Source organism: Pteropus medius, unplaced genomic scaffold (genome assembly GCF_902729225.1).
Source record: "Pteropus medius unplaced genomic scaffold, Ma_sr-lr_union100, whole genome shotgun sequence".
In the NCBI taxonomy this organism is placed as follows: Eukaryota; Metazoa; Chordata; class Mammalia; order Chiroptera; family Pteropodidae; genus Pteropus; species Pteropus medius.
Genome location: NW_024348242.1, coordinates 2,294,735 through 2,319,420, shown reverse-complemented (window position 1 = coordinate 2,319,420; position 24,686 = coordinate 2,294,735). Strand labels below are relative to the sequence as shown.

Here is a 24,686-nt window from a genome sequence, read left to right as displayed (position 1 = left end):
CTTCGGGGACAGGGCGGGAGGAAACGGACCTGCTGATGGACGCCAGCTTTCAGCACGGCCAGTTCAGTGTGAATCGAGTCACTGGCCCAGCTGCCTGGAGAGGCGTGTCCATGAGAAACTGCTGACACGCGGGCTGCGATTGTCCTCAAACGTGAAGTTTTAAAATTGCAATAACTCTTAAAATTTGAATGAAAAATAAAGGACGTGATTTTAAATAACGAAAAAGCAAAAATGTAATACAAAAGAGCGGGACTGAATAAAGAAGGGCTTTTTGTCGACACTGACAAGGTGATTTTAAGCTTCGTGAGGAAAGGCAAGGACCTCGAGTAGCCAAAACAACTTCAAATGACGCAAAGATAGATAAATAGATCTCTGGAACCAAACAGTTCAGAAATATATCTCTATCTCTATCTATCTGTATCTATATATCTAATCTACATGTATAGCTAACCTATAGCTAATCTATATATCTAACATCTTTAATCTATATCTCTATTTAACCTATGTCTATGTCTATACTATATATCTAAAATTAATTTTCAATGGGGGTTCAAAGCCGAATTGTAGAGAAAGAATCATCATTTCAAGAAATAGTGGTTCAAATACATAAATCTGAAATTCACAGAAGACGGAATTTGAATATCCATCAAACATATGGAAAGATGCTCAAATTTATTAGAAACCAGTGATGTCTAAGCTCCATAATGAAATACAATTCGACATCCCAAATACTGGCGAACAATGTACAAATCTGAGCACACCAAACATTTGGAGAGTAGATAAAGAAATGGAAACTCATGCATGATGATGGGAATGTAAATTGGCGCTTCTCCTCCAGAGACCAATTTGTCGTATCTTGTAAAGTTGAAGATACGCTTGCCCTACAAACAGGAGCTTTTTCTAAGGGTGTGTGGGGTGGGCGTGGGGAGAGAGGCATTCTCACACATCTGCACAAGGAGCCACGCACCAGAGTATTCACAGCAGCATCGCATATAAGAAGTATAAGAGCAGAATACTGGGATCCATCTAATTGTCCATTGGCTAGAGAACGGCTTAATAAAATGTGACACATTCATGCAAAATAAATATGAGTTAAAATTTATTAACCATAGCTATAAATGTAATCACTAATCTTAAAACATAAGAATAAGACGAGAGGGCAAGTTACAGATCGATGAAAAGCGTGATAGATACTTTTTGTAAAAATGTTAAAAATGTATGTAACAATTTTACGTAGCATTTATAGATCGACATCTAAGTAGAAAACTATAATAACACACCTGGGAATGGTGACTCCTTTGGTGAAGAAAGAGAATTCAGTCAAGGAGGAAGGAGTAGATAAAGGCTTCCAGTTAGTCTGTAATGTTTTATTTTAAAATATCAAAGTATGCCAAAATATTAAGAGTGGGCAAATCCAGCGGACAAAGGTGTTTGCATATTATTTTCTATACCTTTCCATCGTCTGGCATATTATTTCAACTGAAAGCTCACATCACCGCATCTCCCTTGTTTGGCAGATTCTGCCGTTGTTATTTTAATCTCAAATACATGGTTCTAGCTTAAACTCTCTAAGAAATTTCCTGTCTGGCTCTTTAATTATCTCCTGACAAGTAATTCAATCCATTGTCCTACTTTCCAACCACAGGAGAACAATCTTGTATTTTCTTCCTCCTTTTTTTTTTTCTTTTTCTTTTTTTAAGTAAAATTTACCTTGCAGACTAGTAGTATAAATGACCTTATTTTTGCTTTGACAACATTTTTCCAGAGCCGAAAACAACAAATCTTGCTAATGAACAAATACTTTGAGTACCTCCGCCTTCTCAGCTTCCAAGTCCATGACCATTTTTCACAGGAACAACTCACGCTCACTTCCAGCTGGGTTGGTTTCATCGGCATCCTCACGACCAAGCCCAGACACAGCAATGACAAGTGCTGTAATTATTTTTTTATTTGCCTCTATCTGTCTGACAACATCCCAAACCCTTCCAGAAAATGATGACTCAAAAATTCTTTCAAATTAACTTCCTAAACGCAATTTTTAGAAATCTTCCTTCTTTCGTTTCTTTCTATTATTGTCCTTTATAAAAACTCCTATTATGCCAAAGGACTTGGGGGCTCCATTTCTATTTAAATCTCCCTAAGTTGGAGTCGTCCCTAAGGTGGTCACCTGGTCTGCGTGACTCAAGGAGTAACATGGGGTTTGGGGGCGACGCGCACAGTGGAAGGCTTTCGGATTCGTTCATTCTCCTTGAGGGTTTTGGAGAAAAGACTTGGGGGTAAATATTCATGAGTCTGCATCTTTGTATCAGAATGGAGCCGGGGAATTTGTATTTTTATTTGTATAATAAAAAGTCAAGCTTTAGATAAAAATAATACAATCCCGGGATTCGACACTCAAAACGAATGAAACGAGAAAACAGCGAAACGTCTTCCTCCCACCAAGCCCTCAGCCGACCCACGGTACGGGTGGTCTTCTCATCGACCCTCCAGGGACAGTCTGCGTGTCCTCGCGCGTGACCCCGTGCGACCCTTGGCCTCCCCGTCGCACACACGGTGTGCGCTGTTCGCTCTGTCCTGCCCGTGGAGTGTCTGCTCCCCGACCTGAAGGGGACAATGTCCCCCCGACAGTGGCATGCTCCGGCCGGGAAGCGAGGACAGAACCAGCCCCAGGCCCCGTGTGACCACGGGGACCAGCGAGGACAGGCCTCCTGCACGCCCGACAGGGAAGCGGTGACCAGCGCACAGGGAAACCGGCTGGGGCAGGTCCCACGGCTCCGAAGAGCCCCCCGGGTGCCACGGGCCTGAGTGCAGAGCCAGGTGGAGAGGCCGAGTGTCGCACACACTCAGTGAAAAGCTAACTATGTAGCCACATCGAGATTTACTCTTTTTAATGTCCATGGAGTAAAATTCACTAGTATTAAGTCCACGAATGTCAGCGAATGACGTGCAGTGACCACCATCGTCAACATAGAACACGTCCGTCACCTCCCAAAGTCCCCGCTATCTTGTTGTGGTCAGTCCCCTCCCCGTACCTCTCAACCCTAGCAACCGCTGGTATGCCTTCTCTCACAGTTTTTCCATTTCAAGAATTTTATATAGTCGACGGCCATGCCACCCTGAACAAGCTCGATCCCGTCTGATCTCAGAAGCTAAGCAGGGTCGGGCCTGGTTAGTACTTGGATGGGAGACCACCTAGGAAGACCAGGTGCTGTAGGCGTAAAAAATAAAAAATAAGGCATTTAAGCTGACAAGGTCCTTGCAATCTGTGAGGTCAACCAAGGGTCGCTTTATCTAAAAAAAAAAAAAAAATTGATATAAATGAAATTATACCATGCAGAGTCATTGATCTGGCTTTTTCAATTAGAATGATTCCTTTCTGAGATTCACCCATGCACTTTCATTTATTAAAAATTCTTTCATCAGTTAAAAATTCCTTTTGAGAACTGTATCCACGAATGCATGTATTTATCCATTTATCGGCTCATTGGCGTTTGCGTTGTTTCTAGCTTTTGGCTGCATAGAACAAATCCACAATAATGTTTGCGTTCAAGTCTTAGTGTGAACATAGTATTATATCTCTTCGGTAAATGTTTGCGAGTGTGATTTCTGGGTCTTATGATTACTGCCTGTTTCACCGCACAGGAAACCGACAAACTGTTTACCAGGAGGCCGTGGTCTGCGTCTCCACCAGCCATATTTAAAGACCCCAGTTGCTCAAATCCTACCTAGCACTGGGTACTGTCAGTCTCGTCTGTCGGGTGTGTCATTCACATTCCTGTTACTGACCAGTTGCGTTGATCATCTGGTCATGTGCTTACGAGTTATTTCTGTACCTTCTTTGTCATAGTACCCATTCCAATGTTTTTGTCATTTTTAAAAAGAGTTGTTGATTTTTTGTTATCACTGGATTATGGGTGGTCTTTGTAGAATCTGGATACCTTTTTTTATCAGATATAAGTTTACAAATATTTTCTCTCGATCTCTGGCTTGTCACTTGTTTGAAAATCAGTTGATCATATATGTATGAGTATATTTCTAGACTCGATTCTGTTCTGTTGATGATTTGTATATCTCTGCTGTTATCACATTGTCTTAATTAACGTAGTTATATATTAAGTCTTGAAATCAGGTGGTGTAATTCTGCAAGTTTTGTTATTTCATTTTTCTAATTGCGTATTTTTTCTATTCTAGATGCTTTGTAGTTTCAAGCATGGATTCCAATCTCTTGTTAACTCCCCACTTTCTTTAGGTAGCTGTCATTGTGTGTGTGCGTGTGTGTGTGTGTGTGTGTATTTTTATAATTGCTCTTTGGGAAAGTGTTGATCGGCAAGAAGCTCCTCAACCATTACCAGAGGTGGAATCCCCAGTGTCAGGTCTCGAAGGCACCTATTGTCACAGTGGACTCGGTAACACGTGAAGGGAGTGAAGATAACTTTTTCGAGAAGTATCACAAATGGCGATGATTACCAACTTGCCCCAAGAGGGTAAACCATCCACCTTTGAGTCAGTCATCCTCGCCAATGCTCATGACACCTCAGAACATCAGTAACATTTCGACAGCATGATAGCTAAATACATTTTTAAAAATAAGATCAAAGGCGAGAGCAGGCAATCGTGCACCAAGAGAGATGTAACAAAGAGTCCGTTGACTTCACGTGGTTCAGGGCACATTCCTGGAGCACCTACGACGTGAAGGTACGTTCAGATATTTGAAGACAAGCCCAAAGAGGACCTCCATCTTCATAAATCTTGAGATACAGTAGAATAGTTCGGAGAAGCCCAGGATATATAGAGAACCCCTAAAACGCAAGAACAAAAAACAAACAACCAAAACAAAAATGGGTCAAGGACTTGAATAGGCGTTTCTCCTCAGAAGAAATACAGATGGCCAATGAGCACACGAAGAGATGCTCACCATCGCTAGTCATTACGGAAATGCAGATCGAAACTACAGTGAGATACCACTTCACACTGATTAGGATGGCTGCTATGGGAAAACAGAACATAAGCATTGGCAAGGATGTGGAGAAATCGGAACCCAAGTGCACTGTTGGTGGGAATGTAAAATGGTACAGCTTATGGAAAACGGTATGGAGCTTCCTTAAAATATTAGAAATAGAATTACTACACGATTCGACAATTCCACTTCTATACCCCAAAGGGTCTCAAAGAGACATATATGTACCCACGTTCATGGCAGTTTTATTCACAATCGCTAAAACTCGGAAGCAATCCAGGTATCCGTGAGGACAGATGAATGGATCGACAAAATGTGGTCCATCCACATAGTGCAACATTATCAGCTTTAGAAAAGAAGGAGATTCTGACCCTTGTTCCAACATGGTTGAGCCTTGAGGCCATTATGCCGAGTTAAATAAGCCAGTCACAAAAAGACAAATACTATATGATTCCACTTATATGAGATACTTAGGATGGTGGTTTGCCAGGGGCTGGAGGCGGTGGGGAGGGGGCTGCTATTTAATAGATGTAGAGTTTCAGTTTTCAAAATGAAAATCGTTATGAAGACGGAGGGAGATGATAATTGCACGTTATAAGTGTATTTAGTAACACTGAACTGCACACTTAGAATAGTTAAGATGGTAAGTTTCGTTATGTGTATTTTACCACGAGGAAAACTGCAGAGCTGGGGGACCCCAGGAGCATGTTGACACGCCAAATGTCGTTTTAGTAAGAAATCGGATGTTACTAGTTTGTCTGGTGGTTTTCAATACTTCCCAGTTTGACAGGAATTCAAAGGAAAAAATTTTAACAGGCTCCTGAAATCCCAAAGTGTGTAAATTCAGCTAAGAGCTCTTCTTTGGGGCACCCGCACCCCCCCAGAATCCAATTAATTAAAACCCAATGGTTCCATCACGTCCGCTCCTCGCTCTCACGGTGTTCATCACTACAGCCTCAAAAGCTTTCTTAGAGGTCAAGTACTCTATAGTAATTAGGTCTTAAGTCAACCAGAGTCAAAGGATTGTGTGCACGTGCTGTCTCTGTCTCTAACTTCTTTGCTTGTTACATTCCCAGAATTCTTTCCATGGAAAGGTGCTCGTATCTATAACGCATTAACTGTATCGTTTTGTCTGGCTGAGCAAATATCCTCCAGACTCATGCACGAGGAAACATTCTGCTTCTCTTCTGTCTTGCAAAGCCTGCTCGTGTCCCATGGGAGAACGCAAAAGTAAGATGGCTCAAGAAGGGAGATGACCATGAGGTCCTCCACTGGGGCATCTGTTTCTCCGGGTTCCAGGAAAGGGAGGGAGGGTGTGTGCAGGGGTCGGACCCCGGTGCCTGTGCCCTAGCCCGAGGCCCAGCTCATAGCAGAACTGGGGAAACTCATTAAAGGAAACGGGTCCATGGGTGCATCTAAGGGAGAGAGACGATGTGGCATCTGGGTGTGAGTCAGCGCGCCAGGTCAGCCCCACGGACGGTGAGCACCACTAATTGGCCCAAAACAATAAAATAAAAAAGGGATCTGACCGCTCGATGCTTCCTGCCTTGCACTAATGAGGGGCTCGTGGCAGAGCGAGGGTCCTTCTGGGAGACCGACCTTTGACATCGTTATCTTTTCCTCCACCCACGGCCACTGCGGAGAGTCACAGAGGGCCGGGAACAAAGCGCACCCCCCCCGCCCCCCGGGGTCTGCAGTATCCCAAAGAAGCCTGAAGTTCGGCTTCGGCCTTGAACCTGGGAGATCGCTGGTGCCCGCAGAGGCAGTGTCCTGAAACTTCCGTCCGGTCCTAAGGTGATCATTTGTCTCTCTCTCGGATCTAAGTTGGTGGCCTCGGCCTAATGAGGGCTGCGGGGAGGCCGAGAACCAAAGTTTCTGAACCCAGAGGAAGACCCGTGGTCGCATGAGGTGGAGCGTCTTACGGGCAGAGACTAATCAAGCCAGGACCCTCTCCCGACTTCCAGTTCAGTGCACGACAAAGGCAACGAGAGCAACAAGAGACGCCAAATGACCTGCCGAGAGCCTCTAGTTCCAGAGAGCGTCGCGAATGCACAGTCTCGTGGGCCTTCGAGTTCGCAGTATAACTCATTCAAACATTCCACACACATGTGGAAAAATGCACACATTATCACATGTAAATATTTACATAGATAACCATACACTGAGCAGTTCCTGTGTGCCAAGCTTGTCATCACACGAGGCTGCTGTTCTCTTGAAGTTTATTTGCTCCTTGGAGAAGACGGTTGCGAGCAAACAGAAGTAAACGAGACAGTTATTAAACAAGGAACGAGGGGCCGTCAGTGCTCGTCTGTAAGTGACCCCAGCGTCGCACCTTCTGTCAGGCTAGGCTGGCACTCCGGGTGGGCGGAGCTGGTGACTCGCTGTGACCAGCACGTTGCAGACGGGTCTGTGCCTCTCTTCCAGGCCAGGGCACCTGACGCTGGTTCCTGCTGGGCTCCAGCTGGGGCTGTGCCGGCTCCTTCGGCCACCTGGGCTACTGCCGTGATCTGAGCCTGTCACCCGACCTCAGGGGACCATAGAGTGAGAAGCAGATTCTGCCCTTTAAAGCCACCGGGGTGTTCCTTCTCGCCACATAAAGTGGGCCCCGACCTGACCGGTGATAAATATGCAGAGGTGGAGATAATCAAGCTGAAGAGAAGGGGGGGCATCGTTCAGAGTCCGGAAAGGGGGCGTCTCCCAGGAAGTGGCATTTGAGGGGACTATGGAGGGCAAGGATCAGCATCCCAGCCTGGGGACAGCGAGGGCACAGACTCTGAGGTGATAACACGTCTGCCACGTCTAAGCACACATGTCCTACACAGAGGCACTCACACACACACACACACACACACACAGGCACAAACTCATAGGAGGAGTGACGAGCAGGAGGCAGAGGATGACCGGGTGGCGGCTCCGTCTTCCGCCCGCAGACACGCCCGAGAGCCAGGCGCCGTGACGCAGGCCCTTTCCATAACCCCTCACGCATCCCGGAGCCCCACTGCAATGTGGGTGCCCTCGCCGGAGACACCTGAGCGCCTGAGTCAGCTCGCTCGGGCTGCCACAACGGACGCTCTGCTCGAAGGGCTCGCAGCCCTCACTGAAGCCCTTCCGCTCACGGACACCGTTTACTTCAGGGGAAGGATGCAGATCAAAATCAGGCAAAGAAGAGATGCACAAGGCCGCCCAGGAGGGCTCCGTTGTCCTCTCCCCCCGTGCGGTCAGACACATCACCCTCCCAGCGTCGCCGGGTGACCATGCACACCGAGCATCGCCAACCAGAGAAGCCAGCCCAAGCCTCGGTGCTCAGAGATTTTATTGGGAATCATTACAGAGGCTTAATCGATTGAATTCAGTCTCCAGGTCGAGCGGCGATCCCCTGGGACCCCACACCATGCCTTAAGTCGTAAGGCTGGTCCTTCCCGCAGGGAGCCCCATTCTAGGACCACCGAGTGTGGCCACAGTCTAAGATCCAGTGTGGTCAGACATTGCCCTAGACAAAGATACTCCCATTGGGAAAGTTCTTTAAAAAGAAAGAAAGAGAAGTCACAGCACTTGGATTCATCTCCGGGGTGGGTCTCTGCGGAGGGAAGAGACGGTCGAGGACGGCGGTCAGCGAGGCCGGGCCGCCCTTTATGGTTTGCTTCGTTTCATCCCCTGGGGGGGCTGCAAGGAACCCCCCACTGCACAGAGTCTGTCATGTGACGAATTCACAGGCGGGGCAGAGACGGGGGAGGGGGCCACCGCGGGGCCCAGCCGCCCTCACACCCGGGCTGCCTGCCCCCCGAACGCCCCTTCCCCTGGGTCCCCAGAGCCTTTCCAGGTGACCCTGGGCCGCTTCGGCCTCGGCTCAGTGGCGGGTGGGGCGTGCGGGGTCGCCAACACCTGAAGGGCCGGCAGAGGGGTGCAGGTCCCAGAGGCAGCCCTGGCTCATCCGCACTTCGAGAGAAAGCCCGCGGAGGTTCGTGGCGTTTTCCACGGCACATCGTCTCCGTGTGCTTATCTCTGACGGGTTCTACACTGTTTCTCTCAGCGTGGTCATCTGTCGTTTGCACACTCATCATACAGGAATATTCTGCTACGAAGAAGCGAGCTTTCTCGTTCATCTTGAAACAACATCCCTCTCATCGTGCCCCTACTTTTGATACAGATGTGGATAAGAAAAATATGGACTAAATATTAATTTCGTCAATACTTACAGGTCACTCACTCAATGCCAGGTGCTGTTACGAGCGCTGTCCATAACTAAAAGCGCGACCCCCCAACACCCCCGCCGGGCAGTGCGAGGGGCTGACAGCTCCCAAAGCCCTGTCTGTGCCCTGTCTGTCCCCTAAGGACCTGTGAATGGGAACGTCGTCAGAAACAGGGCCTTCGCAGGTGTGACTGAGGGAGGGATCTTGAGATGCAGTCATCCTGGATTAGCCAGGTGGGCTCTAAGTCCCCAAACGAGTGTCCTTGAAAGACGCGGGGAGGACACAGAGACGAGGGCACAGCCACGTGGACAGGGAGGCACAGATGAGCACGACGCGGCCACAGAAGCCGGGAGAGGCCAGGGCGGCTCCTCCGGAGGCCTCGCTCCTTGGCTGCTCCGTGTCCTCCTGTGGCCGTCCCCCTGTGGGCGTCTGCGTCCCAGCCTCCTCTTCCTTTAACGTCACCAACCGTCTTGGCGCAGGGCCATCCCCATCACCTCGTTTCACCTAATCACTCCTCTGAAGGCCCCGTCTCTGAATGACGACGCTTCCTGAGGCGCTGGGCGTCCGAGGTCCTCACGCGGCTTTCGGGAGGACCCGACTCGGCCCGTGAGCGGAACTGTGCAATGGTTCACAAGTTTAAACAGTTCGGGGGACCCGGCGTGCTCTGGAAAGCAATAATTTCCTGTGCTTTGCACTTTTTATTTCCTCTATGAACTGGAAAATAACGATTTGCTGTAGCGAGTCACCCAGAGTCAAAGTACACCATATCCGTCACCGCTGGGTGTTTTTTGTTTTTTTTGGCAAATGATTAAATATCACTTTCTTCCTGTTTATAGCATAACGTCAGCGGCAGCCGATCCATCAGCTTCTCTGTCGCTGTTTAACTACAGCATTTTGCATTCATTACTCCCCACTTATACCATTCTTTTTAAAAGAGGAAGAACTTAATTCTGCCTCTTGACAGCAGAGAAATTAAATGGTGAGCCATAAAGGTGAGCGTTTCTCTGGAGAACCAAACTTCAACCGCAGATTTATGAAACCAAGCCAGACGTACGTCGCCACGACATAAGTCTTACGAGAAGAACTTCTGGAAAAGCCTCACTTCGGAAAGTGAGGAAACCTTTGAACCTCGAACACGACTTGCCGATTGGTCCAAATATTTTGGGGAGCAATTTGGCAACACTGAAAGCTGAAGATATACACCCCGAAATGCAGCGACTCTACTGCTGCGTCCAGACGCTGACGGTGTGGCACCGCGTATTCTGCTATAGTCCGCACTATTAAATAGATGATGCAGAACGCACAGGTGCGCGCTCACGCACACATGGGCGCACGCGCACACACACGCCTTTGGATGGACAGCGCTAATCCACGGTGTTGCCTCGGGACTAGATCTGCATCTTCTCACCGCTGAAGCGCAGCTGCAGGGTCTGGACCGGCTACGCATCCCTGTGGCGATCGCGCTGACCCATTCGCCCTGACCCATTCGCCCCGCCGATGGACAGGGGGAGGTGGCTCGTACTCCGGGGGCCTTGGAAAGACACCTGTGCTCCAGAGGGCGTGACAGGTCGGACCCGCACTGCCATGGACCCCCTCCCTGAAGGGAAGGGCCAGTCAGCACGCCCGCCCCACGGCGGGAAGCGCAGCGCCCAGCGAGCCCCGTGGGTTCTGGAGGAACCGTGTCCCCCAGCTAGGAGTCAGAGCGGGCTGTGCACCCTGAGGCAGGCTGGGCGGCCGGCTTCGGGGGGTGCGGGTCAACCACAGGGAGCGGCACAGTCCGTCCAGGGTCTGGTGCCGTCGACCCTGAGCGGAGCCATCGGGCCGACTCCCTGGCGTTGGCGGAGAAGGGTGCAGCTTACAACGCCCCAGCGGGAGGTGACGCAGGCTCTTGGGACCGTAGAGTGAAGCTGCGCCGCCCAGCGCAGCAGGCTCTGCTTTCCGTGCCCTCCCCGAGTTAGACACCCCCCGACGTGGCAGACAGACAGAGGCCACATGTCTGGAAATTCCCCAAGGCTGGATTCTGTCAGAATCGCCACCTTTTAAAGTCACAGGGCCCAGCCCTTTGTGTGAGTAAAAGGCACATCTCCTCTGAGCTCGAACAGGACCAGAGGACACTGAACAGTGGCGGGAGCAGGTGGTCCCACGCTCACCACGCTCACCCAAGGACCCATGGCCACGACCAGCTTGCTCCCTGTGTGCTGCCACCAGGGTGCCCAGCGGGTGTCTGTGAATGACACGGGACCGCTGCCACCAGGGCAGTAGGGGCCCTCGAGTCCTCCTCCCAACACGACCAAGCGGAGTGGAAAACGCTGAGCCCCCCTCACCTGGCCTAGGGCCAGAGTCCCAGCCCCAGGGCGCTGGGAGAGCCCCCTCCCCCAGCCTCAGGCCAGGCTCTTGTCTGGCTGGTAGGACCAGTCTTGCAGAGGGTCGGGAACGATGGGTTCGCAGTCTCTGGATCTCGCTATTGTTTCCGTTTGTGTTTGCTCGTGTTTAAAGCATTCGAGATCAGGATATGCTGGGGGTTCTCCAGTACCAGGAACGATGGTGACACGTGAAAAAGTCAGGCTACCTTTCTGATGCTTGAGGCAGCACAAGGCGAGGGCGGGACCTGCGGGGAGCCTGCCCTATAGGTGAGAAGCCACCACCCTGGGGGCGCTGCCAGGAGATGCTGGTTTGGGGAGGGGTGGCAGCTGGAGTCCAGCCTCCCCTGCCCGCCCGCGCCATCCACTGTGCCGTTCCAGGGGAGGGGCCCGCCGAATCCTGCTGCAGAGGCTCAGCTCCCTCAGGGCCCAGGAGGCTGAGCCAGGTTCCTGCACCAGGTGACAGCTGGGACACATGAGAGGGGGCAGTGGGGAGGAGCACTGACCTTGCAGCCTGACTGCAGAGAAACTTCTGGCAGCAACGAGGCTGTGGGGACGAGGCCGCGGGGATTCGGGTTTGTCTGTTTGTTTTCTTGGGTAGACAGTGCAAGCACATTAAAAAACCAGACAGTACAGAAAGAGCGTGACTTAAACAACGAATTGTTCTCCTGTGCCCACGTTGCAGGCTTTTGCCTGAGGACACCCCCGCTAATAGTTTCCGGTCTTGGGGCCGCTTGTGAGGCCAGCTCTACGAGAGCGCGGCGGATCTCGGCGCTTCCATCCCTGTGACTGTGGGGTCCCCTCCACCGCCCCGCTGCTCTGTCTGTGGGGCCGCAGTTCCAGGACGAGAACCCAGCTCTTTGCGCGCCCCTCTCCCTAGCTGTGGGAGCGGGTCTTGGCCCATGGAGGGAGGAGGGTGCGCTCACTCAGCTTAAACAACTTGTGCCAAAAAGCTGGGACCTTCCCGTGGGCACTGGAGATTGATTTCAAAGCAATTCGGGGGTGCAGGAGGGGGCTTGAGGCTTAGAGGGACTGGTGCCTGGGGTTGGTGGGGAGCGAGTCTCCAGAACAGGACTGGACCTGCCCCTCTCCGCCGCAGAACGTACTGCCCAGGGAGACCAGCAGTGTTATGACTGTTATTTTCTTCACGTGCGGTCGGGGTGGCCCTGTAGATTTGCGGGGCAGCAGGGCAGGCCGGGGGAGGATCAGGGGAGGGTTCAGCCTCTGGGCGACCCTCCCCGCAGGACACAGGCGTGGATTCCCAGGCGTGGGATTTGGGCCAAGCAGAGATAAAGGGGGAAATGCCACCAGCGCTGCGTGGAGGGGCCGCAGGTCCGTGCTCTGAGTGCTCGGGCTGCAGCGTCCCCTCCTGCGGATCTTGCGCTGGGCCCCTGGTTCGGGGACCCGCCGGAGCGCTCCCCGAGACTCACTCCCTCTCCCGGGGGCCTCTCTGCCTAAAGCCGGCCTAGAAACGCACTGGAAGGGGCCTGGCTAAGTGAAATTGAAGAGCTGGGTTTGTGTCCCCGAAGTCTTTAGGCACAGCTGGGGATGCCGGGTAATCCATCCTCTCTGAGGCTGCGGGTTCTCAGACAGCGCCCCCCAGCCCCCACTAGACCCACTTTTTTTACAAAAACCTCTCTGCTGTGTTAAGTCCCCTGTCCCTTCCTCCCTGGAACTCCAGTTATAGTGGAGTGGGTTAGGGAGGGGGCTTATTTATTTACTTATTTTCGTCCCTGTTAACTTGAAAAGGCAAACTAGATCGCCCAGATCACAGGGCAGTGAGTGAGCAGGGAGGAGTAGGGAAGGGTCTGGCCTTCAGGATGGGGCGGTCCGGAGGGCTGGGAATGGAGACCTCAACGAGGGGACAGAGGAGCAGCCGTCTGGGCAGGACCAGGCACGTGGACGGGGAGATGCAGTCAGCTTGGTGGGCAGGACCAGGCACGGGGAGATGCAGTCGGCTTGGTGTGCTGGAGGGAGAGCACGCAGCACAGGGGGCTGGAGGACAGTCAGGGGGAGCGGGAGGCGGGCAGGGGGCTCCCAGTCTGGCTCTGATGGGCACCTGTGGCTGAGGCCGCCGCCCGCCCCCAATCCCCACTCTCCCTCCCGCACAGACACCTTGACGGTTAGCGCCACAGAATGATGACTATTTTCTAACCGAAGTTTTCTTCGGGTGGGCGGGGCCTGACGTTTCTTTGATATGTTTTAAATGGGAGGAGGTTTGGCTTCCTATTGGTTGGTGGCTAGAATATAGATGCGATGGCTGGAGCCCCAACAACCATCTTGAACCATGCGGCAGGTGACCTTAGCAATGGAAGCTTTGCACACTGGGGCAACAACGGAAGAGCATCTGGGCCTCCGATACCAGCCCTGGGCTGACAGCCCCTTGATTTCACTGCCATGACAGAGAAATTAACTGTTTTAAGACACTGCATTTTGGGGTCCTTCCGTAAGCTGCAGCTGAATCTAATTCTGCTTGATATACCAAGAAAAGGACTTACGTGTTTATCCTCATCTATAGGAAATGTTTAAAGGATTTTAAGCCAAAGAGTGACATGACTTATTTTTTTAAAGGTTCACTCAGGCTGCTGAGAGAGATCAGGCAGCAAGACTCTAAGACTGGAAGAAAGACAGTTGGTGGGGGACTTTTACAGGGATCCAGGTGGGAGGTGACCGAGAGTTGGGTCAGACGGTGGTGAAGTGCTGGAGATGATGATAATGGTCATGTCTGAGATGAGTTTATATGCTGTGCATTTTGGGTTTATCAAATATATAGATTATTAAAAAGTGAGCTTTATGGAAATATAGTTTATATGCAGCAAAGCACATTCATTTTCCATGTATAGACTGATGCATTTTAACAAGTATATATACAACGCAACTACCAGCACGATCAAGATACAGAACAGTTCCGTCACCCAAAAGCTCCCTCTCTTTCCTTCTTAGTCAGTACGCCCATGACCTCTAGGGCCAGGCAAACACTAATTTTCTTTCCATCACTACGAATAGGATCTGTCCTTTCGAGAACGTCCGTTGTTGCAGGAAGTGACACTCGATAGAGGAAACTGGATGCTCAGACGACTTCGTTAGAGGACGGAGAATTTATCAGCTGGCAGAGCCGCGGGGCTCAGCAGCACCAGAGCACGAGCTCCCCTGGTTAGATGCCTCATGGCTCACATACCTCTGCGGTGTCCACGCAAGGGGCACGGGAGTCCTTTGTCTGAGGTTCTACCTGCGCCTCATGACTCAGGATGGGCAGGGGGAGTTTCGGGTGGGGGCTGCACGGGAGAGGGATTCCCGGATCACTGGTCCTATCTATCTGCAGCTTGTTTATCTTGTAGGTGTGACAAGAGTTTCCAGAAGGCCGTTCAGAGGTCTATAGGATGTGGCTCATCTGTAACGGCTGAGTCAGTCACGCTGCAAGCCCTTCCCTTTGCGTCGTTCAGACGCCCCCTCTCCTCTGTCACTCTGTGTGGCATCGCGCAGCACGCGGCGTCTCGCTCGCTTCTCGGCCAGCAAGTGCCCGGGCGAGTCGCGCGTGCCGTCACGCTAGCCTGTAGCTCGGCTCGTCTTCCTGCGGAGAAGCGTCTCGCTGCTGGTGTAGAGACACCCGCTCGTTTGCCCTCTCACACGCTGACAGACATTTGGATCGTGTCCGGGTCTGGGCTGTTACGAGCGAAGCCGCCACACGCACTCGGGCGCACCTCTTTGTTGGCCAGGAGGGGGTTTGTGGGGTCCCGTGGTAAGTACGTGTTTATGCTTTGAAGGGTTCCTGTTTCTCCTCGTCCTCGGCTCTTTGCAGTGTCCGACTTTTTAATTCGACCCTTTGCTCTCAGAATCCTGACTTTGTTCCCACTGCTGTGCAGTGGGATGTGCCCAGCTAAATAAACACATTTCCCAGTAGACAGTGTGGCCATGTCCGAGATGCCAGCAGAGGTTCTTGGAGGGGCAGCGCTCTGGGGAAGCCTCTAAGGTGGGCGCAGTCTCCACTCCCCGAGATGGTGACACAGGACAGCTGTCCCTGAGGAGAGGTTCTGCAGCTCTGAGAAGGGCTCCTCGCCACCCCGATGGTTCAGGACCTAGAGTGCTCATTCGCAGACTGCTCGCTGACCGGCCTCAGCCTCCAAGGGTCCCACACGGGGCCACCTTGTCTTCTCCTTTCCACGCAGTGACGGGGTCATAGGCACATGCAGCCTCACCCGCCTGGGAGCCTTCCCGTGAGAAGCACAGACACCGCCTGCTTCTGAGCTCACGAGTCAGAAAACTACAGCCGTGGACCAAACCTGGCCCGTCGTCTGTTTCATAAATAAAGTTTTATTGGAACGTGGTCACCTGTTCTCATGTTCACATCTTCTTGGCTGCTTTCCCTCCTGCTCCAAAAGCAGAGCCTTAAAGTTCTCTTTTCCTTCTCTTTGAGAACGTAAAGTATTTGACTGATGTGACGTTAAGCAGAGATGCCGGCGAGCACTTACTTAGTGAAAACAGTGAGTGACGAGCGCACGTGGGGGCGGCTGGGACCCCCTTTTCTCGTGGAACCGTACGGGGCGGGCTGCGTTCTTGCCGACCCAGCAAATCTCGCCTGTGACTGTTCTCTGCCCGCCTCAGATGTCTCGGAGTGAGTCGGAAGTGGCCAAGGTTGAGCGGGTCAGCCTTCTAAGCAGATAGCGGTTGGTCGAGGTATTGGTGAACTCGTGTGGTTCCAAACTCCACATTCTCGTTCTCAAGCTCGACGCTCCGGCACGCCCGCCGAGACAGGGTCTCATTACACTAAGTCTGGTCTCCCAAGGGGCCGCTCGCTGGAAACTGGCTCCACAAGCCGCAAGTACATGGAGAGGGCGTGAGGTCTGTGTGTTACTTAGGGTGACGTCGGCTGCAGTTAGAAACCCTCCCCGAAGCGGCTGAAATGATAGGAGTCGATTATATATCATATCAAAGATTCGGAAGTGGTCGGTTCCCAGGGTCGTTAATCCGGTGGCACGCCAGTGGCATCCAGATGTTTCTGTTTTCCCACCCCGTGCACTGGCTCTCATTCTCCTCACGATCACGAGAGAGCTGCAGGTCCTCCAGACATCGCCAACTTACCCAGCTATACCCAAGGGCAGGAAGAGGGATGTTTCTCCTCATGTGTCTCTTTGGCAGGGAAGAAAACCTTCCCACAAACCCTGCCGCTAGTCTTACCTTCCGATCCCACTGGTCCACAGCGGGTCGCAGACTCGCAGGAGTGTGGTGAGGTGAGTACTGTCGTTTTAGGGTTTGTAGTCGGGAGCAGGCCCGGCCGCCGAGGATGAAGGGCGAGCGAGTGACAGCTGGGGAGGTAGCCGGTAGTCTTCCCCTCTCAACGAAGGTCATATTTGTTCTCTGTTTTGTGCAGAGACGTGTGTGTGTTTGCGTCTCCACTGCAAGGCTTCTCCTTGGTTGCTGGGGTGCTTATTGGGGTTTTTGTCCCTCCGATGCCGTTAGGTACCGTACTGATGAAGTCCAAGCAGGAAGAAGGACTTAGGCTCCTGACGCATGTGGAGAAGCTCAGGGCTGGACAGGGACCGGGGAGTCTGGGCCCAGGTGCTCGAGCAGCATCCTTAGCAACCTGTCTCTCGTCTTTCCTCTGGGCCGGCATCGTCTCCAGCAGGCTCTTCCTTCCTGGCGGCGTGTGGGCCACCAGCACCTCCCGGAGGCCATCCTGCTGGCTCGGTCCCTTCAGAGAGAACACTGCTCTTCCCGTGAGGTCCAGCACGAGTCTGGGGGTGCTGGTCACTGGCTCCGCTTGGGGCGACTTAGATCACAGACGCACCTCATCCAGTCCCCGTAGCCAGCCCTGGAAGCTGGGGGAGGGGGCCGGACCCAGCTGGACTTAGAAAGCAGCAGTGGAGTTCTGACTGGAATGGATGCTGGGAGGAGGAACCACGGGTGGCCTGGCTGTCGCCAGAGTCTCAGGATCCTGAGGGGTCCAAATGTGCTTTTCCGGCTCCTCACCCTCGGAAAACGCTGTCTGGGTACACGACAGTCATGCCCGTGGGCTTTGCACGGGGCGTATGCTTTCTTAAACTATCTGATCAAGCGATGTTCCCACACTCAAAGAACAACACAGATGGTGTTTGTCACTCTTGCGAGAATAAATTTTGCATTCTTTTTAGAGGAGATAAAAAAGACGGCGTGAGAAAAGGTAATTATATAACCCGAGTTACGCAGATAGGAGAAGTTCTCACATCTCACGCCTCTCCCTTCTTTTGTGGGCTCCCTTTGCCCGTCGGTCCTCACAGGGCTAGACATGCGGAACCGTTTGCGTTGGGGAGACAGCGTGGGCCCATTGATGTCCCTGTAAAACCCATTCCATAGGATTAATAAATATTGCTTTTTTTATCCTTTTTGTCGGATTATTATCAAATGAGGTGTTAAACGCAGGCTCATGGGATGTGTTTGACGGCTAACAGTGAATATATGAATATGTTCTTAACAAAACGTCCCGCAGAAGCTGTAATCTCTGAATTGCGACAAACTTGGATAGAATCATCTTAATAGACTATAACGTATAAACTGCCTGAACTACTGTGATAAGAATTTTAAAAGCTGTTCAATGCAAAGCCCCAGTGCAATGGGTTAGAAAGCGGGCAGAAAAAGTCTCGATTCAAAACATTTTAATGCACACTCGTCGTGAGGGCATGTGACGAGATGGAGGTGAAGACCACGTGATTATAAAGGAGGAGAGATTAGAAAAGCAAGCAAATTTTAAAGCATTCGAATAACTCATGCCACAGAAGTCACCTAGCGGAGTCCCTGGGTGGGGACTAGGACACTCCAGGTCTCCTGGCAGAGGGGTAACCCTTAAAGAAACACTGCTGTGGGCGGACAGACCTGCAGTCTGAGGAGCTGCTGCAGCTGATTTGAGGGCCAGTGAGCATGACAATAGAGACTTAATGTCTATGCACCTGTTCGGGGTGATGTGTTATTCAGCGATAGCTGACTGATACACCCACATCATCTCTACCTTCTCTTCAATCGCTTTCCCCTTCAGCCTGTGTACGAAATGTTTTAGAAATCGTTTCTCTGTTACCTCACCATCTCCAGCTTCGTTAATTACTGTCGGAGACTACAGATGACAGACACCCGAGTGAACCGGGCTTAGCACACAGGGGAAATTCATTAACGCACGTGACAAGAAGTCCACATGGATCAAAGGGTTGAAGTAATAGTATTAGGCTCTCTTACCGCTCATCTCTCTGGGTTTATTATTTTTCCTTATGGCAGGAAGTTAAGCCCTGAGAAGCTCCAGGCTTCCATATAACCTGTTCAGTAAATGCAGCAAAAACAAAGCTTTTCTTTTTCGATAGATGAATGACTGGGCTGTTGTCAGAACAAAGTCAAGCAAATGCCAGTTTGGCTAAAACTATCATTTTTGTCCAGCCGCTTGAATCATCACCTAATTTAGTCCCGTTAGGTTAAATCCAATAAACTGGTTTAATCCATCATTTTAAATTCCCGAACAGATAATCATTTTTTCTCTTATTCATTATTTATTCAGTTTTAAAAAAAAACTGGATGCCTACAGTTCGCCAGGCCTCCGCCGAGTTGCAATGCACACTGCCGAGCAGTCTAGGTTTGGTTCCTATCTTGAAAACAATGTAATCCCAGCAGCAAAAGCGGTTCTTAAAGACATCGATCATTAATTATGATCATGATGAGAAGTCTCCTTCAAGCCAGGATGGACTGATATGGAATGAATTTACCCTCTACCTGAAACCTCAGGAAGAAAATATATATGGACTAAGAGTCTTCAAAACACTGGACACCAATCCTTTGTCATGGCGATCCCTTAGAAAAGAGGCTCATGATGCACGGGGCTCATCACGCGTGCCCATCACCGCGCGGGGACCGGAGAAGCTGGGGAGCGGGAGGCATGCGGAGGCAGGAGATGTGCACCACACCCGCCTAACGCGCATGGGGGAGCGCTCACGAAATGACGGAGGACGCAGAACACTCGCACGGTGTTTGATCCGTGCTCCACAATTAGTAAGTGTTGGTCTTTTATTTTACTGACTCTCGATCGCCAAAAGTGCCCTTTTCTTTAAATAGAGGTTGGACCGAGAAGGCTGAAGAGATCTCTCAATTCTCCGTCTACCTTTCTTTGCGACGATGAAATATGTTGTTCTGCGTCAAGCATATGGTTGGAGTTGACTGTTTCCAAAGCATTATGGTGACATTTGCATCATTAACTGAACTTTATTCAATACTGCTTTCATAAATCGCGAGTATAAAAATGCCTGAAAATTGACGTAGCTCTGATGTTTGGATGGGTAAAAATGCTGTGCGCCTGTCTACCTTCTTGCTCGACCATCATTTGAGTTACGATCTGGAGAGAGTGGTAATAAAAATAGAGTCAAAAGAACGTGATCATACGAGCCCATTTTTTTTTTAAGTAAGAAAAAGAAAGGAATAAGGTTTGAAAATAGTTATAAAAATTGATAGCTTAGTGTACAGGCCTGGGTGCTAGCTGAAACACCCACCACCCAGGACCCTCTGCTGTTGAAAGCTTGATTTTCTCACAGACACAGCCCCGAGGATGAGAAAGGGTCTGAGAACGAGTCTAACTGCATAGACCGTTTTAGGACTTGGAAACGATTTGTATGGGACATAATAAAATTCAATCTTCCTCTTCACCCAGATTCACAGTTGTTGGTGAACGAGGACTTACCATCTATGCATGTGCAGAGGATATGTCGGGAAAGGGTACCGCCCACTCCCATCGCCCTAAGTCTCACTCACCGCCAGCTCCGTCAGAGCCAGTGTCCCCTCACCCCACAAACGACCGTTCATGTCCTGACGGTCTGGACTCCTTATTGCTCACTGAGTTTTGAATCAAACCTGAATTCCTACCTTTCTTTTTACAATGACTTATATTCTACTATCATTTAGGGGTGTCTGAGGGTCCGGGAAAAGTGTTTAAATGCAAAAAAAAAAAAAATGATCCCCTAATGAAAATAATTTTGCCAGGAGAAAATCGAGCCAAGGTGGTAGTGAAATAATACGATTATTGCGACTTCTGATGCATATTCTCCCTCCCTCACTCAATCTGCCCTTTGCCTTCTGAGAGAGAATTCTAGAACATTATTTAGCTGAGATAAGGAACTCTACTTCAGCCGATTTATCGTTCTCAGTAAAATCCTTATATTTCTCTACTAGAACCTGAACTCCCCCACCGGCTGTTCCAGGCGCCCCAAGAGGGCTCTGTAAACGCCCCTCGCCCTGGCAGGGAGGCGGGCCGCGCCTGGGCCGTGCAGGCCGCGGCGAGCTGCTCGTTGACCCCGGGTTGGCCCTGACTCAGCCGCCCCGGTGACCGGCCAGAACAGCGTCCAGCAAATCCGTGCGCGCGTCCGCTCCACGGTGAGGCGACTGCAGCGGAGCAGGGCGAGACGCCTGCGGCACGTACACGCGCACGCACGGACGGCCGCGGCACGTACGCGCGCACGCACGGACGGCCGCGGCACGCATGCGCGCACGCACGGACGGCCGCGGGACGCACGAGCGCACGGACGGCTGCATCACGCACGCGCGCACGCACGGACGGCCGCGGCACGTACACGCGCACGCATGGACGGCCGCGGCACGCACGCGCGCGCGCACGGACAGCCGCGGCACGCACGAGCGCACGGACAGCTGCATCACGCACGCGCGCACGCACGGACGGCCGCGGCACGCACGCGCGCGCGCGCACACAACTCCGCGCGGTGGGGACGATAACGCGGTAATGAGCATCGGTCATTAACACTCGGTGAAGAGAAGAACCGTCACCAGCATGGGGCTGATTTGTTTCTGGCACGCTTGCTCGTTAGCAGTCTTTGATTATTGCTTTTATTTACTGCATATATTATCTATTAAATGGCTTGAAATTGGAAAAAAAAATCCCAAGAAGGCACAACATGGTAATGGGATAAATCCTTCGGGGCAAAATCAAATCAAGAAACCTCCCCCCAAAATTCTACTTTTCAGACCGCACTGTGACCGAAACACGATTTCAACCCAGGAATCTCCAGGGCCAAGGTCCGCTTTGCCTCCACTGCCTCTTGCTGCCTCCGTGAGCCCAAGTGCTTTCCCGTTGGCCAGCGGCCTTCCCAGCACCCTACGTGGACACCCTGCCATTGACACGGCCCCAGGGTTGGGCATCGTCGTCGGCAATGAGACGCACGTCTGTGGCTGCCCAGGTCACGTGTGGACCAACCGCCCTTTCCACCCCATCTGGCCCAGTCCGTGACCCTGAGTCCAATGACAAAACCCTTGATTCTCGGAACACCCAGAAGCCCCCGATAGGCTGAGCAAGCTCTGATGTGGTCAGCGCCCAGCGGGAAGGCTGACAAAGGCGGAAAATTGTAGCCTCGCAGCCGCTGGGAACACTTTGAGCCAGCACGCAGCGTTCACACTGAATGAGATTTCTAAACATAGCACACGGATGTACACAAACCGGGGCAGCCCCGTCTGTAGGAGGAGCAGCAGCCTCCGCCTAACCATGCTGAAGCAGACGCAGTCCCAGCACGAGCCGCCTCGGGCTCGACACGCTTCTCACTGTCCGCTTCCAAACTGAGAGGCAGAGGGAGGCCGAGGTGAGGGGCGTGTCGTCCTGCCTGGGGTGATGTCTACGAACCCCATGCCAGGCTGGCCAGTCCCGAATAGAGACATCCGGTCCCGTGTTAGCTTGGCCGCCATCTGTCCCCAGGCAGAAGGTTGAAGAGGTACATATGGCAGAGCAAGAGCTGGAGGACAGGGACCAGAGCACAGTGCCACGGACAGGGTCCTGGATGGGACAAGGGTCCTGTGGGCGGGACAAGGTTTCTCTCCCTGCGTTGTCACTTCCTGGCTGTGTGACCTTGGCCGAATCCTTCGACCTCTGAGCCTCTGCTTCCCCATTTGCCAGGTGGAGGCGACAGGGTTGGGAGAAAGATGTGGGGGTGGCGGGCGGAGCACCCTGCAGGTGGCAGATGGGACAAGTGCCAGGGCCAGGAACTGTGGTCACTGCCAGTGGGTTACACCGCACGCTGGCCTCGTTGCCCACATGTAATTGCATCTGCCACCTGGACAAACAAAACGTTCCGGCCCTCAAGACGTTTTTCCATTTCTGTACATTAAATACTCGGATTTAGGAATTTTACTCAAAGTCAAGATTTCCGGCCTATCTTGGAAAGAAACCCCCAAAATCTGGCTAAACTGTAGCCACATTATCTTCCAAGGACAGCCAATGGCACCTCCCCGCCCCGTGCAGACAGGACAGCGCCCCCAGTGGCCACGGCCATTCTTGCTCATCTCCTGAGCGGTGGCTGCTGCCGCTGCCAAGTTCACAGCCATGGATGCTGAGGCCAGATTGAAGAACTTGCCTGACCTCTCCGGAGGGTAGAGTGTTAGCCCTGACCTCAAATGTCACAATTCAAAGGCTGAGCATCCACAGACCATATCTGATTTGGATGGAGACGGTCGAATCAGCTTTAACTTCTGGGTCCCAGGCCATTATCTCCCTCTTCCCAAGGTTCAGAGAGCATTTGCCGGTGGTCACTCAGCTGGTCAGGACCGAACGCCAGAGAGCCCACACCTTCCAGTGAACGGAGAGTGACCGAGGTCTTTGCTGCATTTAGTGTCGTGGGCTATCAGCTGTCATCGTCACCCGCAGGATGCCCACCCCGTCTTCAGCGGCAGGGCAGCCCGTTAGTCACGTGACTAACAATTAGGGAGCCATTTGGACGGAAGCCACTCGCGTTTTTCAGCAGTGGCTTCCTACTGCCAAGCCATTCTGCTCTCTGCTGTCAGGACGGCTCCTCGCTCAGTCGTTTGGATGCGAGTTCCAGTTCAAAGGGCATCGTTCCTAACTCAGATGCCAAACGTCTCATAGAGCCACACGGATGGACGGCAGGTGGACGCACGCACATCAAAAGATGCTCCACGCCGTCGGTCATTAGGAAAATGAGAATCGAAACTGCAATGAGGCACCATCACGCACCCGTGAGAATGGACGAAATTTAAAATATACTGACCGTCCCAGATATCGGGGAGGTTTGGAGGGACCAGAACGCTCTGCTGGTGGGGGAGTCGAGTGGTACAGCCACTTAGGAAAATTATCTGGCAGCTTTTCAAAAAAAGAATCGTGAACAGATACTGTCTCTAGGACCTAGTCATTCTCCTTGCAGGCGCTTCCCTCCTAGGCATGACAGTGTCCATCCGCACAGGCACGGGCTCCTGGAGTCACCGCAGCTCCGCCCCCCGCCAGCCCGGCAGTGAAAACAGCCCGGATGCCCATCACACAACCGATAAACCCTGTCTCCAAATGAGGAACGACAACTAACTATGCATGAGAAAGAACGTCGCTATTGATCCGTGCTCTAATATTGCTAGATCTGGAAGGAACTGTGTAACTTGATTGAAAAATAAAAGAAGCCATGTGGAAAATGTATGATTTCATTTCTATGAAATCATAGAAAATGCAAACAAATCTGTACGGTCAGGAACCAGATCAGTGGTTGTGCGTGGTTGGGGTGGGGTAGGGGGACCCAGGGAGGGAGGGATGGGGTGGCGGGGTGACAAAGTAGCACAGCTACACTTTTTTTTGGATTATTCTCTTGATTTTAGTCTCGTTTTCCCAAGTTTTTCATAGGTCAAAACTTACAAAATATTATGTGCTTCAAATATGTACCTCAGTGAAATTCTTTAAATTAGTGCTTGATGCATGACAGATAGAGGCATAAAGAAAGGCTTGCCATTTTAGAGTCCAGGAAAATTCTCTCCAAAAAATGGAATATTCTGAGAAAGGCTGTTTCTCTCAGGAGGGCAAAATATTCCTTTTGGGGACTTTCCCCCAGTTCCCTCCATTCTCGAAGAAGAAATAATCTCTCATTCCACCCCCCCCCAGTTTCCTCGTGATAGCTCTTGTCGAGTGGCACGGTGTATGGACGCCCAAACGCGCTGAAAACATCATCCGATGAAATAACCTATGCGATTTTCTCCGCAGATAGAAATGAGGGAAATAAATGATAACAGTAGCTACTGTCCTTGTCTGGATAATAATAGCCAATAATATTGTCTTGTAGCAGCCATCGTCATCTGCAGAAAGTTGGATAGAGCTGATAGCGAGAGAGGGGGGGCGGTCCCCACTGAGCTCATGAGTAGAAAGGGGAGGTACCCACAGGTCTGCTGCTCTGGCATCGCGGTGAC

General features: G+C 51.5%; 1 pseudogene; it reads left to right on the top strand.

The window, feature by feature from the left end:
- Positions 1-3,098: 3,098 nt before the first annotated feature.
- Positions 3,099-3,217, top strand: LOC120616147 (uncharacterized; annotated as a pseudogene).
- The last annotated feature ends 21,469 nt before the right edge of the window (positions 3,218-24,686 follow it).